Raw genomic sequence first — 15,521 nt, 5'->3', positions numbered from 1 at the left:
TTTAGAATAAAGATGGACTTGTCGCAAATTGTTAGAGGACAAGAAGTCCAAGAATTTTATATGTCTCAAATAAAGTGATATATCCCTCAAATAATATCTCTCAAATATCTATTAAATAAAGTAAATTTCTATTTACTTTACAATTTAAAGAGAACACTCTTTTTTAACACAATTTTCCCTTACTACTTCATTCTACCTCATTCAAAAGCAAAGAAAATTAATACATAACAAAACTTTTTAAATCATCAATTGATAATTTTTTAGGTAGTCTGCTTAGTTTTCAGTAAAGTTAAAATGAAACCCTAGCCTTTAGACGATTTAAGGGGGCTACAATCCAGCCCTTATTTTTGGCTTGCTTTAATTTTAATCCCTATTTTAATTCACTTTCGTTTGAAGTTTTATTTACAAAAGTCTAATTTATATTGGTTTTAAGCTTTATTTGTTTTTAAACTTTATTTCTGCACATTTTCAATTTAATATCCCTGTAACCCTGTAAGCTCAGCCAGAGTCGACCCAGCTCAAAATTGGTACCCGGAGAGACCAAGGGGAAGAACATGGGAAACGTTGGATGATTTGCCCTCAACAGCGCATTGCATTCCCAGCCCGAGGCATTAAACCTGGAGATCGGTAATCTGCGCAAAGCAGACCATTGATCAGCATGAAAAAAAGTAAGATTTTTTTTTTTAGTAAGATTTCAGTTTAATATCGCTCTTTACTTTTGTTTGAAAAATATTTTTTTACGATAACGAGTTTTGAATTAATCAAAATTGAAATAAAATTAAAATATGCAAAAAGAAAGCCAAATAGCGAGAAGGCTTGGCTCTAAAATAGTTCTTACATTTTGTTTTTGAAAATATCTTATTATCAGACTGCCAATGGAAAAGAGGAGAGAATTTTACCTAGGATAGAAAATGTTCACCTTCCTCTGGATCTAATTACTACAGATCATGCTACCGAATAGAAGACTTCTGTGTATCTCTGAAAGCCAATTGCTTTGCAAATAACACTCCCTGTTTCCTTCCAAAATCTCTCAGCTTTCCATAGGAAAGTAATTACGAAGAGCAAATTAAGTACCGTTGTGTTGTGGACCACGGCCTCTAAGGGAGAGTCGAAAAACGATTGATTGAATCGATTGTTAGACAAACGTTGGTCTTCACACCTTTTCAGTTGTGTTTACTTAGCAAGATAGTCTGATTGCTTCTTTTGCTGAGGAAAAATTGAATATATTGTTCCGAAATTGCTTATCTAGTGAATGACCTAGGAAATGACAATATTTTCATTTAACATTTATCGATCAAAGCAATGAGCCATATGCAGATATCGAAGTTTTTAGATTTTTCTGCCTTCTTTATTCTACATCATTTATAAAGATTTTTTTTTTACTACAGCTTCCAAACTGACACTGAGTACTTCTCAGGTGCTTCCCCCAAGCAACTCGGGCGCGTCCCCAGGTGGCGGATAGGGGAACATCCTTCAGATATGGAGGATACCCTCGAATATTAAATAAGAGGGCGCGGACCAAGGGGGGACCAAGTCTCTGGGGGTCTTAAATAGCCGGTGCACCCTTGTCAGGGGGATATAAATACGGACAGAGGAGGAGGTGAGCCCCTCTGATAGCTATCTTGCTGGGCCCACCGGCGCGTGGATATGTCCCGAAGACGTTAAACTCACCCCCAGTAATGAGATAAATTGCTTGGTGACACCGTGATGCCAAGTGGGATGATCCTCCCAGCAAGGACAACGGCGAAGAGCAGAAGGCACACTCGAGGGTGTCAACGGTCCCGGCTAGAAGCAGAAAGGATTGGCTTGCCGTTGCTTCAAAAGCTAGCGAAGAAACTTGTCCTCTTTATGAATTATGAATAGGCAATCAATGAGAACACGAAATAGGGCTACCGCGTCCGGGGAAACCGACGGACAAGCTACCGCGTCCGGGGAAACCGGCAGACAAGCTACAGCATCCGGGGCAACCGATGTATTGACAGCCAAAAGCGTTGGAAACGAATCAAGGCAACGTTTGACAAGTCCGTTACAAACGGACGCTAGACCGGTTTTATCTACAAAAATCACCACCAGAATCGGCACATTAAATCTTCGGACACTTTCGAAACCAGGAAAGAAAGATATGCTCCTCCGTGAAGCAAACTATTACAATTGGGACATCATTGGCCTCTCAGAGGCTCATCAACCAGGTATCAGCGAAAAACAGATAGGAGACGCAACCCTCCTGCTTTCTGGAAGGCAAGACGGAACACACAGACAAGGAGTTGGCTTTTTGCTGACAAAAGCAGCAAGGAAATCTCTTCTATCAGTGGTGTCTGTCTCGGAGAAATTAATGATGATCCGACTCAAAAGCAAGTTCAAAAACTTCTCCGTGGTACAGGTCTATGCTCCGGATTCATCAAGGTTGGACGAAGAGTCAGAAGATTTCTACTCTCAGCTCCAGAGCCTTGTCGACACCAGTCCGAAGAAAGACATCTTGTTAGTCCTCGGGGACTTCAATGCCATTGTGGGGAGTGACAATAGCGGAAACGAAGCTGTCATGGGCACGGTCGGGATCGGAAAGATCAACGGCAGATGAGAATGACTCACTGAATTCGGACGATATAACGAGCTTTTTATCACAAACACAATGTTGAAGCACAGACGAAAGAGAAAAGTCACGTGGTGGTCCCCCGATGGAAGGACTGCCAACATGATAGATTATATATTGGTATCCAGCCGATGGAAATCTTCATTCACAGACACAGTGAGGCTAGGAGGAGGGGACTTTGATAGTGATCACAATCTCCTCATGTCATCGCTTCGCCTAAGATTAAAGGCCGTTGTCAAGCCGAAACAAAAAGTTCCAAGATCCCGGATAGAAGCCCTTAAAGACCTTAAGACGAGATAAGAGTACAGAATGCAGCTCAACGAACGACTGTCAAAGACCTTGCAAGAAACACCTGATCTGCTGAGTCCAGCCGACATCGATCTACTTGTTTCACAAAGCAGCCAGGCCGTATGCGAGACAGCTGAGCTCGTCCTCGGCCGTAAATCTGCAGAAGACAAGCCATGGATTACCCAGGAGATTATTGATATGTGTACTGAGAAACGAACTCTCCAAAACAAGCAAGATCGAGAAAGCAAGGATAGATTCAAAAACCTTAAACGTCAAATTGAGAAGAAAACCCGCCAAGCACTAAAAAACATGATTACTGAAAAATGCCGGCAGTGTGAGGAGGACTCCCGTAGGGGTAACTCACACCTCATGTTCAAACGTGCCAGAGAGCTGACAAACCGCAAAGAAGCGAAGTGCCTCGATCTCTTAGATAAAAATGGACACAAAATTACTACTTGTGCCGGAATCCGAGATCGCTGGAAAGAACACTTCCAGGAAAAGCTTAATCTCACAGTAAACCCAGATACTGAAGTGCTTCGAAAGTTCCCAGCACACAGAGATGAGGAACCACCCCCACCACCCTTAAGGTCAGAAGTAGAAGCCGCACTCAAATCCTTCAAGTCAAATAAGGCACCCGGAATAGACGATATACAGGCAGAACTGCTAAAAGTGGAATCTGATATCGTCGTTGATCTGTACCACAAAATAGTAACAGCTGTATGGGAAATAAAATACTTCCCCGAGTCTTGGTCGAAATCTGTCATAGTGCCCTTGCACAAGAAAGGATCTAAAAGTAACTGCGAAAACTACAGACCCATATCGCTTACTTGCCAACCAGCTAAAATCCTTACGAAAATTCTCCTTGATCGGATCAGAAACCTGACAAGACACGTAATCCCTGAATATCAAGCTGGCTTCCGTCAAAACCGATCCACCATAGACCAAATTTTTGCGATCAGACAGATTATTGGAAGATACCTGGAATTCGGGAAAGAGCTATACTAGCTGTTTATCGATTTCAAACAAGCTTTCGATCTAATTTGGCGAGATGGCCTATGGCACATCCTGGCACACTACGGTATTCCCACTGACATTATTGACATTATCAAGAGCATGTACGAGAAGTCGAGAAGCATGGTGCAGACCAGCGAAGGCTTTACTGAAGAATTCTCAACCTCTTCAGGAGTGCTGCAAGGATGCCTACTCTCCCCCACTCTGTTCTGCCTATTCCTGAATGCTGTACTGGCACTGGTGCCCAATGACACGGGAGCACTCATGAGTGGACACCTCTTTGACATGCTTGCATACGCCGATGACATTAATCGCCTAAACGAACAACTAGAGGAACTGCAATCAAGCGCTAACGATATTGATCATGCAGCTAGCTCCTTCGGGATGAAAATCAATGCTAACACGACAAAATCCATGAAGGTAACGCGGCATACAGATACAGGCCTTCAATCCAGCAAAATTATGATCCCGGGGGAAGAGATCGAGTGGGTTGACCATTTCTTTTACCTAGGAAGTCAGCTGACGACCACACACGACTCCTCAAAAGACATTAAACGACGCCTCGCCCTTGCCTCAGCATGCTTCTAGTCATTGCGATCGATCGGGAAAAACAAACATCTGTCGCTGAAACTAAAAACACGCCTTTTTCGAGCTCTTGTGGTTCAAGTAGCAACGTACGGAGCAGAGACATGGACCTTGAAAGCAGAAGACAAATGCCGGTTGGCGGCCTTTGAAACAAAATCCCTCAGGAAGCTTGCTGGCATCACCTACCTTGACCGAATATCAAACGAACGGCTATTGTCTTCGCTCAACTATTCCAAGACCATCATGCAGACCATCCAGTTTCAACAGCTTAGATGGTTAGGCCACGTTCAGCGGATTTCCCCAGCCCAACTTCCAAAAACTGAGTTTGAAGGAAGGATTGATGCCTCCCGCCCAAAAAGACGACCTCCCAAGCGCTGGAGGGAAAACTTTCCCAGCCATCCCCTGTCGGTACTCCTTCGGACTGCAGCGAACAGGGAATCGTATAAGAAGCTCTACCATAGTTCAGTCAGAGGAGAAGCCCCGAGTCGGCCAATCTGGCCGGATGGGAGTTAAGTAAGTAAGTTCCAAACTGACAAGGGTCTCAAAGAGGGCGTTACAATCAAGGGCGCATCCAGGATTTTTTTTTTTTGGGGGGGGGGGTACAATAAAAAAAACCTTAAAAAACGCATCAAAACTTGCTCGTATACATTTTTGTTACGTTTTAACAAGTTGGAAAAAATTTAAGGGGGGGGGGGGCAAACTTCGTGCCCTCCCTGGTCATGACCTAGGTTATAACTCACTATAACTCATTGGTGGCGACCTCTTATATGGTCATTACAAAGATTGTCTTGTATGGAGAATAAGAATTAAACAAACTGCAAAATTCAAATAATTTGACTAACTTAAAATAGATTTTTTAGTTTCACATGAAGAAAACAGAAATAATTAAACAAAGTATACTGAAAATTAGTGTAAGAAAGTTAAAATCAACAATCCTTTTTTATAATTCCTTTGTCTTTTTTGGTGAGTATTTTTTTTTTTAGCCAACTTTCTACGGTTACGTGCCAAGCAATAAAATTGAGAAATACTAGCAAATTTGCTTCACATTTTGAATTTAAGTATTAAGCATTCCTGAAAATAGACTACAGCTTTTGGGTATATGATTACAGCACCAGCTTAGTTTCTGTTATTTAGTTGCTTTGTCTCGCTATGGAAGATGGGCATGAGTTAAAATTTTCCAATGTTGACCTTCATCTGTTTTTTTTTTTTTTTTCTATAAGGAAATACAGGTATTGCTGCCAGTACTGTCAAAATAACAATCGATCATCCAAGATAGAAACACATTTCCTACTCCGAGAAATGTACATTTGGGGCAGATGCACCTCGTAAGTTTATAGACACTCAATTGATTGGGCGTGTAAAAAAAAGGTAAAATACGTCTTTTTTTGTCTATTCTTTTTAACATACGATATTTGTTATACTTTGCTGCTAACTAGTAACTTTAAATCAAAGTGCACAAACTCGGCTTATTGTAAGCAGTGTTTTGATTTTTGAAAGCAAACCCATCACATGCAAAATATCTTTCTTTTCTTAAACTTACTGTTCTTAAAATTTCTTCCCTTTTTATTTTCTTAAAAGTATCAATAATCAATAACAGAGTGAAATTGGCATACGGGCTAGCAAGAAGAAAAAAAATCGAAAGAAATAATTGACATTAGTTATTGATATATCATTGTGAATGGGACTTAATGAAGGCATATTTAGTTTTCTTATTTCAGGTTGTGGGCATGCCATTCAACTATCTTTTTTCGAATATACCTGCTTTGCATTATAGTTCATTCTGTTTGACTGACCTTCTGCTACTGGGGTGAAGTTCCCCTTCAATCGTTTCACAAGAAAAGGTATATTCAAAGTAATCAAGAAATAACTAACATGACATGAAAATAATTTTTCCAGAATAAACTTAATTTAGTCCGTTAAAAGCTTACAGAAGCTGTTATAAGCTAGACAATCGTCAATTTTACATTTTTAAAAATTTATTTAATCTAGAAAAGAGCGACACTTAAACTTAAATAGATCAAAAATTGATATGGAAAGGTTGCAGCCCATCCCTCTTTCCAAAATTGTGAAATTAATGTTTACCTTGCATCTTATAAGAAACGTTTTTTGGCTTTAGTTTAGTTGAAAGTATTTTTTTTCAGAAGTTGAACATGGGTGTAAAAAATTCTTTCTAAAAGCAAAGTCACCAAAAAGGACGACTTTTTTCGTTGCTAAAAATTTCAACTTTAAAAATTGAAACTTTATCATAAAGAGAGGTCTCAAGGGTCTCTTCTCCCCCTAACCTTCACTAACTATTTTCATTAAAGCTTCACCTTTTTCCCAATGCTTCAAGAATGAAAACTCTAAGACAAGAGTATTTTGGCAAAGAGTTTGATTTTTTTTTCAAATGATTCGACAATTAATTTTTACTTATTCGCATTTGCTTCAAAACATAAACTTTCAAACAGTTCGCGGTAACGAACTGTATATAAGGAGTGACCCGGCTCAATAGTAACCGAGACTCTAAAAAATGGAATTCTGATACCAATAGATACACCAGAAGAATCAAATTTTTATGTTGATTTCAAATATATAGGTTTCATCACGTTTAGTCTTACCCACCAAAAGTACAAGCCTGAGACAATTTGCCTTATTTTCGAAAAAAGGGGGAAACAACCCCTAAAAGTCATAGCACTCTAATGAAAATCACACCATCAGATTCAGCGTATCAGAGAATCCTACTATAGAGATTTCAAGCTCCTATCTGCAAAAATGTGGAATTTTGTATTTTTTGTCAGAAGAAAGGTCATGGATGCGTGTTTATTTGTTTTTTTTTTGTTCATTTCCCAAGGGGTAATTGTATCGATTCGGTTGTCCTAGAGAATCATAAGAGGAATTATTCGAACAGGGTTTAAAACCTTTCGGACCCTTTTTAAATGACCGAAAAATTGGCGAAAATCTTGGCCCCCCTTCGACGCTAATTGTTTTCCTAAAGTCATCCAATAAAAATTTTGAGATAGCCATTTTGTTCAGCATAGTCGAAAATTTAATAAATATGTCTTTGAGGATAACTAAATCCCCCACAGTTTCCAGGAGAAGGGAGTTATGAAGTTTGCCCATTGTTTACATATAGTATTGGTTAATGGGAAGTATAAAGACGTTTCAGGAGGGATTTTGTCCTGATGGGGGGGGGGGGGTGCCGGAGGACGGGGTTACGGGGGAGGATCCTTCAATGGAGGATGTTTCCTTGGGGGAAAGGACATTTCTATGAAGGGGGCGCCGGATTTCCCAGCATTATTTGACAAACAATCAGAAATTAAATATTAAAAACTAGTTTTTTCAACTGAAAGTAAAGAGCAACATTAAAACTTAAAACAAACGGAAATTATGACGTAAATGAGGGGGGTTCGCCCCCTAGTCAATACCTCGCCCTTTTCGCTAAATTTTGTTTTAGTACTTTCAAAAGACCTATCTATTCTAATTAACCGGCCTTTGTGATTCAGGGGTTTGTGATTCGAACAAAATTCGAACTTTAGCGTAAAGAGCAACGTATCGACTAGGGGGCAAACTCCCTAATATACGTAATAAAACATACTAACATAGAAATTCGTTACCTAAGTTAATTCGGAAGTTATGTCAGAACAAAATTTCGAAAAAGCCATTTAGCCAAAAAAAGGAAAATTAATATGCAAATTTCGTTTTAATTATTCATGTAGCCTACGGTGAGTCAAAATCAAAACTGTATTAATTCAAAAACGTTCATAAATTAAATAAAAAAAAACAAGTTTTTTTTAACTGAAAGTAAGGAGCGACATTAAAACTTAAAACGAACCGAAATTATTCCGTATATGAAAGGGGCTGTCCCCTCCTCAATACCTCGCTCTTTACGCTACAGTTTGAATCTGTCACACAACTTTATTTTTTAAAACAATTAAAAGACTTTAGCGTAAAGAGCGAGGTATTGTGGAGGGGACAGCCCCTTTCATATACGAAATAATTTCTGTCCGTTTTAAGTTTTAATGTCGCTCCTTACTTTCAGTTAAAAAAACTTGTTTTTTTATTTAATTCAGGTCAAACGCCGATTCAACTGTGATTAAATACTTGCAGTTACCAACTGGCAATATTTGTTGCGCCGTAGAACGCGCTTAATATTGCACTAGTCAACTTGGACAGAAAACGGGTGAGATGTTGAGGAGGATGGTATGATACTTACTGTTCGTTTCAAGTATTTAGCAATGTTTCATATTTTCATTAATAAAATTATTTTCATGTATACACACACTGGAGCGTTTTTGGTTATAAAATAATAAGCCTTTGACGTTGACAAACAAAATTATAATATTGACAATAATATTTAACCATTGGGTTAAATATTAGAAAATCAGCATGGATAGCGTCTGACTGCCTACCAGCATCAGCAAGCCTTTACAACCTAAGAACTTATTTCTACTTTTTTTTTATCCCTTTTAGTATCTTATTCAAATGTTGACAAAGCTGTAAGGGTCTTTGTCCTATTTTCTGAAAATTCTTATATAATAACAGGGAGGTTACCCAATCTTCACAGGAACCTTGAATACTGACACACAATTATGATTAGTCAATTTTGGACTAATACAGCAATTATACAGCTGACTGAATTATACGGCTAATACGGCAAATAATACGGCTGACTGACCGTAAGTAGAGGAGGGGGTGTTACTCGTGTCACCTACCCCTGCTGCCACCTACAACTTTTTTTACATAATTTATTCAAGGATTATCGATCGAGTCTAATGTGGGTGTGTCAAGGTCAATCGATCTGTTGATGTTTGGCCACGTGCGAATGGCATGAGGGATGATTTACATCATCGATGGGAGAAAAAATTATTCACGAGCGTGGGGATGACGGGACATAATTTATTCAAGGATTATGTCTAATCGGGTGGGTGTGTCAAGGTCAATCGATCTGTTGTTGTTGTTTGGCCACGTGCGACTGACATGAGGGTGATTTACATAATCGATGGGGGACTTATTGATTCACGAGCGTGGGGAATTAAGAAACAAACATGGCTTCTTTGTTGTTTGGCATAGAGTCCCTAGGGAGAAAGATTACGTAATCGCTCAATGACCTCTTTTTCCAAGGTCGATTTATTTGATGTTTTTCTCGGCTAGCCTGCCCTGAGAACAATGTAAATAGTTTTTGTTCTGGGTTTTAACATTTGAACAAGGGGTTGATTCTAATGTAATTTGAAATAACCTCCCTGACCGAATATTATTAGTGACCTTTAAAGGCAGAGATTGATTTTTTTTTTCACTGCAATAAGAGCTTGTGCTTGAGGAAAGAGTATCAGAAAATGTATCTAATCAGTTTGTGGCCAGGACAGATACTTAGGCGTACATGTTTCCTTCTCGTCTTAGAATGTTTTGAATTATTTCTTCAACTTAATTTTACAAGCCTCATATTTCCGTTTTATATGTGTCTTCCTCCAGAATCAAGAAACTTGGAAGGGCAATTAAGTTCGTGCAAGTGTTTCGGCATTTGTGCCAAGGGTAAAAATTGCCCCAGTTGGAGACAACCTGCTTGATCGAAGGTTATCAATAATCTTTAAATCAAGAGAATGGATTTCTTTTTCAAATTGCATTACAATTTGAGCTTGTGCTTGAGGAAGTATCTAAGAATGAATCTAATAAGTTTGTGGCCAGAGCTGGTCTAATACTTATGTTTCCTTCTCGACCTAGAATGATTTGTAATATTTCTTCTACTAAGTCTTATTGGCATCGTATTTCTGTTTCCTTGTTTTGTATTTGTCTCCTCCATAGTCAAAATACTTGAATATGCAATTAAGTTTATTTTGTTTTAAAGAGTGTTTTGACATTTGAACCAAGGACCGATTTTGCCCTAGTTTGAGATATCCTCCTAAACCAATTATTATTAAAAAAATCTTAAGAGGAGGAAAATAGATGCTTCAAAAATAGGGGAACAATAAGTATACCTGCTTAAAGAAAGAGTATTTGATACATAATCATTTTTTCGTTCTTTTCCTCGTTCTCTAATTTATTTTTGCATCTTTTAGCATTGTAATTCTTTTCCTTGTTTTTCATTTAACTTTCGTGATCGAGAACCATCTCTTAAGGGAATACAAGTAAAGCCATGTCTTCATTTTATTAAAAACAAAAACAAGTTTTTTCAACTGAAAGCAAGGAGGAACAATAAAAATTAAAACAAACAGAAAGTATTACGTATATAAGAGGGGTTACCCCCTGGTCAATACCTCACTCTTTACGCTAAAGTTAAAATTTATCCCAACTCTTTAAGAATGACTCCTGAATCACAGAGGCCGATTAATCAGAAAAAATAGCTCTTTTGAGAAAAAAAAACTTTAGTGCGAAGAGCGAGGTATTGACGAGGGGGCAACCCCTCTCATATAGGTAATAATTTCTATTCGTTTTAAGTTTTAATGTTGCTCCTCACTTTCAGTCGAAAAAACTTGATTTTTTTTATTTAATTTCCGATCGGTTTTTAAATAGTAATGAGAAATTCGGCACCCCTTCCATGGAAATTAACTTCCCCCGTGAAACATTACTACATGAAAATATCATCCCACTTAACCCCCCCCCCCTTGACGACCGCGCGTACTAGAAAAATCCCCCCTGAAAACGTCTGTACACTTCCCAATAACCAATAATGTTTGTAAAGTAACGGGTAAAGTTCATAACTTGCGGCCCTTCCCCTTGGGACTGCGGGATATTACGTTATCCTCAAAGACACAGTCGTCAGAGTTTTCGACAATGTCGAACAAAATGGCTATCTCAAAATTTTGATCGGGTGACTTTTGGGAAAAAATGAGAAAAAAACAACAACAAATAAACACGCATCTGTGATCTTTCTTCTGGCAAAAAATACAAAATTCCACCCTTTTGTACAAAGGAGCTTGAAACCTCTAAAGTAGGGTTCTCTGGTATGCTGAATTAAGAGCCCTTAATAAAACCTCTTTTTTCAAAATTTGGACACATTTTCTCAGAATCGTAACTTTTGATGGGTAGATTTGATGAATTATAGGATATTTTGAATAAGCATCAAAATTCAATCCTTTTGATGCATTTATTGTTATCAAGAGTATTTATTAGAGATTCAGCTACTATTGAGCCACATTGCCCCTTACTTACAGTTCGTTACCACGAGCTGTTTGACATATTTTTCAGGCAAAGCCGTCAGGTTTTTTTTTTGTCTGGCAGCTCCGGAGTCAAACAGTTCATGGTAACGAACTGTCAGTAATGAGCGACTCGGCTCAATAGTAACTGAAACTCTTAAAACGTATCAAAAATCCATTTTTGAGGCAATACAAGTAGAGACATGTCTTCATTGTAGGTTTTTCAGGCAAAGCCGCCAGTGCTTTTTTTCTGGCAGCTCAGGAATCAAATAGTTCATTATAACAAAGTGTAAGTAAGGAGTGACTCGGCTCAATAGTAAACTACTACTACTACTACTAACATCTCACTGCCGCACCAAGCCACCTGAGTCCAACAGAGCTATGCACGTTCATCCACCATCCCAGTTTATTCAAAGCCTCCGTCTTTACACCCTCCCAAGAAGTTCCCATTTCCCTTAAATTTTTCTTTATGACGTCCTCCTAGGGCTATATGACGTCTCTCTAGGGCTATAATGAAGGAAAGGTTGAGGTGGCTAGGGCACATTTTCCGGATGAAGGATGACAGATTGTCGAAGGTTGTTCTTTTCGGCCAACCGTCTAGGGCTAAGCGGAAATCAGGTCAATAGTGACCGAAACTGAAAAAACGGACTTTTGATATCAATAGATACGTCAAAAGAATTAGCTTATTATGCTGATTCCAAAAATATATTCTGTATATGAAGGCGTTGCCCCCTCCTCGATACATTGCTCTTTACGCTAAAGTTTGACTGTTTGTTCCAATCGGTTAAGAACGAATCTTGTAACACAATGGAAGTTTAATTAGAATACGTAGCTTTTTTGAAATGCTAAAATTTTTAGCATGAAGAGTAAGGTGTTGAAGGGGGGTGGCGATCCCTTCATATAAGGAACAATTTCTGTTAATTTTGAGCTTTAGGGTTGTTATTTACTTCCAACTGAAAAAACTTATTTTTTTATTCAATTCTTACTAAAATCAGATTTTTCGTACACGGATGGGTGCTCTTTAGGATCTAAAATCGGGGCTATAGCTTGCTAATTTAGGGACACAGAGGCAATTGAAGTTAAATACCAACTTGCTAATTTCATTGCCCTGAGATCCAGGGAGATCCAGTTTCATAATCCAGTAAATGGTCTATAAATCCATGATCCAGTTCCAGATCCAATTCCACGGGATCGAGGAAATTGGACTTCAATTGTGAGTTTTTTGTTACTTTGGCACCGAGCAGTGGATGCAATTCCCCCCAAAAAATAGTAAGACCAAGAAGAATTTTTCGTTTCATTTTTTCATTTGTTTTGATTTTTAGTGGAAAAACAAAAAAGACATTTTCCAAAATTTAGAATGAGGACTTTCTGATTAAGAAAATAAGATGTGAAAAAATAAAATAATAATGAGAATCTGGGGGGGGGGGGTAATTTTGATTCCATCTTCAAATTGGCAGGACTATCCCAACCCAAGGTGTTTGGCCTGTGGAGACTTTTTTCATATTTTTTTTCGCGGAGCTTGTATAATGGTACTTGTTTCATCTTTTCTTCCACCTACATTAATGTTTTGCTAGCAAACGGTTTCTGAGACTAAAAGTACCTGTGATGCAGGCCTGCAGTATCATCTAAATTATCTAAATTACCATGTTATTTTTTTCGAGCACCAAAATTAGTAACGAGCCTCCCCAAGTGCCAATATAGCAAGCTACTACCCCGACCTAAAGAGGCCAGACCAGGGTACCGAAGACCTGATCCTACTTTTGCCACAGTTCAGGTCGTTATTGGAACCATTTAAGGCTCAAAAGGTCAATCAACTTTAATGCACCTTTTCAAGCTTCTTTCAAACATTTAAAACATCTTTTCAAGGGGAATGCAAATCCAGGGGACGAAAAGCTCCGTCGAGGGCTTTTTTGCCGTCTCGTAATTTTTTCAAGCAACGTCTTTATTAAGACTCTTAGGCTTATACTTGGAAAACTATCAAGTTGCCATCAATCCATGGCTAGTTGGAGAAACAGCGAAGACAGATAGTCTGAATGAGAGGCACAGCTGGCATAAGCCTTTTTCAGGAATCATAAAATTCTTTGAGTCATTTTTCATTTTTCAAAATTCATGGAATCATTTTTCAAGAATTTTGACATCATATAAATGATGTCATTCCCTTGTGCTTTTTTACTTTTTCCGACACCTCTATTCTCTAGTGGCTCCGTGTAAGACTTGAAAGGGAAATCAGAAACATTCGAAGTGTATTTTTATTAGAAAATCTTTCACTTAGCTGGCGCCCCCCTGAAAAAAGAATAATGAAAATGGTGCCCGAAAATCTAAGTTTAATAAAGAACTTGGGCTGCTTTTGTTGGAAAAGAGTAAGGTTAAACATCAATAAGGGACTAAGTCTTACCGAGTTCTAGGTACTTTACTTTGCTAAATATTATTAGTATAAAGCTTTAAAGCTGGAAACTGATTTGTTCGACATGGGTCCACAACAAATGTTTGGGATTGAAAAAAAAGTTCTAAAACTTGACAGAGGCATAAAGCATACTGGTTTCTTGACAAGTCAATTCCAGCAATTTTCTTCTCATTCTAGAATTGATAAAATTTTTGTTTCTACCAAAGCGTTAACTATATTTAATTTTCTCTTCATATTCCGCATTTCACATGAACTTCCCTGATCAAGCACTAGGGTTGAATAAATACAACCTTGAGATTGTAATATTGCTGGCTTCGATTTCAAAACATTTTTTTTTATGTTCGAACAAGATGCTAATGCCATCCCTAGTTTTAAATATGTTAATTACTGGATCCTAGTAATGGCTCTTTAAAAGCAGGAACCTGACCACTGAATGGAGGAGAAAATACACACTTTACAAACAATACAAAATACAAAGCACAAACAAACTTTAAAATATGTGTTAAAAATTTTGTTTATATTTATTTTGTTACGTTTCACAAGTCAGACGAAGATTCGGGCATTTCGGGGGGGGGGGGGTTCAAATCCCTACCCCCTTCCCCTGGAATCTGCCTTGGATACGTTGTATACAAGCTTGAAATTGCTCTGAATTTTTTTTACTATGACCTGGAAAGGCATTTGGTGTTATTTAGTATCATAATAGAGTTGGTAAAACTTTTATTAAAACTGTATTTGATCAGTTTCGCTTTGAAAAAAATAAAAAACTCGATTTTTTTATAACACTTTTCATTGTAGAATTGATTGAGTTGCTTTTAAAAACGTCTAAGAGTATCTATTTTTTTATTGTTTTATATCTAACCAAGGTTTTCCTTTTCGAGAACCTTCCTTGAATGAACATGGAGCCTCAACAAACAACTAAGTTTGTTTTTGGTTTAAAAGAGTGTTTTGAAATTTGAGCAATGGACTAATTCTATCCCTAGTTTCAAACATCTCACTTAACGAAGCTCTGTTTAACAGGTATTTACAATCGTAAAATAAAAGTGTTTTTTCCTACATAATGGCGTATAAACTAACACTTACAACATTTTTCAAACATTGGATTATGGGAAGTACTGTTAGCAGAGCTAGTGAGTAGAAGGGCCTTATTGACTCCGATCCCTCACCCCTGCTGCCACCTATAACTTTTTTTTACATAAATTATTCAAGGATTATCGATCGAATATAATGTGGGTGTGTCAAGGTCAATCGATCTGTTGTTGTTTGGCCACGAGCGACTGGCACGAGGGGTGAGTTACATCCTCGAGGGGGGACATATTAAATTAAATGATTATCGATCGAGTCTAATGTGTGTCAAGGTCAATCGATCTGTTGTTGTTTGGCCACGTGCGAATGACACGAGGGATGATTTACATAATCGATGGTGGAATTATTGATTCACGAGCGTGGGGAATTATGAAACAATATGGTCATAGAGTCCCTAGGGGGGAAAGATTACGTAATCGCTCAATGACCTCTTTTTCCAAGATCGATTTAT

The 15,521-nt window shown here is 38.1% G+C and overlaps 1 protein-coding gene across 1 annotated transcript in view; it reads right to left on the bottom strand.

Moving 5' to 3' along the window:
- The window catches only part of LOC148944355 (membralin-like), a 234,192-nt gene that overhangs the window by 134,487 nt on the left and 84,184 nt on the right, over positions 1-15,521 (bottom strand). The gene's annotated exons all lie outside the window — the stretch shown is intronic.

Source organism: Artemia sp. Qi Xiang Cuo, chromosome 14, assembly GCF_049724085.1.
Source record: "Artemia sp. Qi Xiang Cuo chromosome 14, ASM4972408v1, whole genome shotgun sequence".
Classification (NCBI taxonomy): domain Eukaryota; kingdom Metazoa; phylum Arthropoda; class Branchiopoda; order Anostraca; family Artemiidae; genus Artemia; species Artemia sp. Qi Xiang Cuo.
Note: the sequence above shows the minus strand (reverse complement) of the source record. Positions and strands in the feature narration are given on the sequence as shown.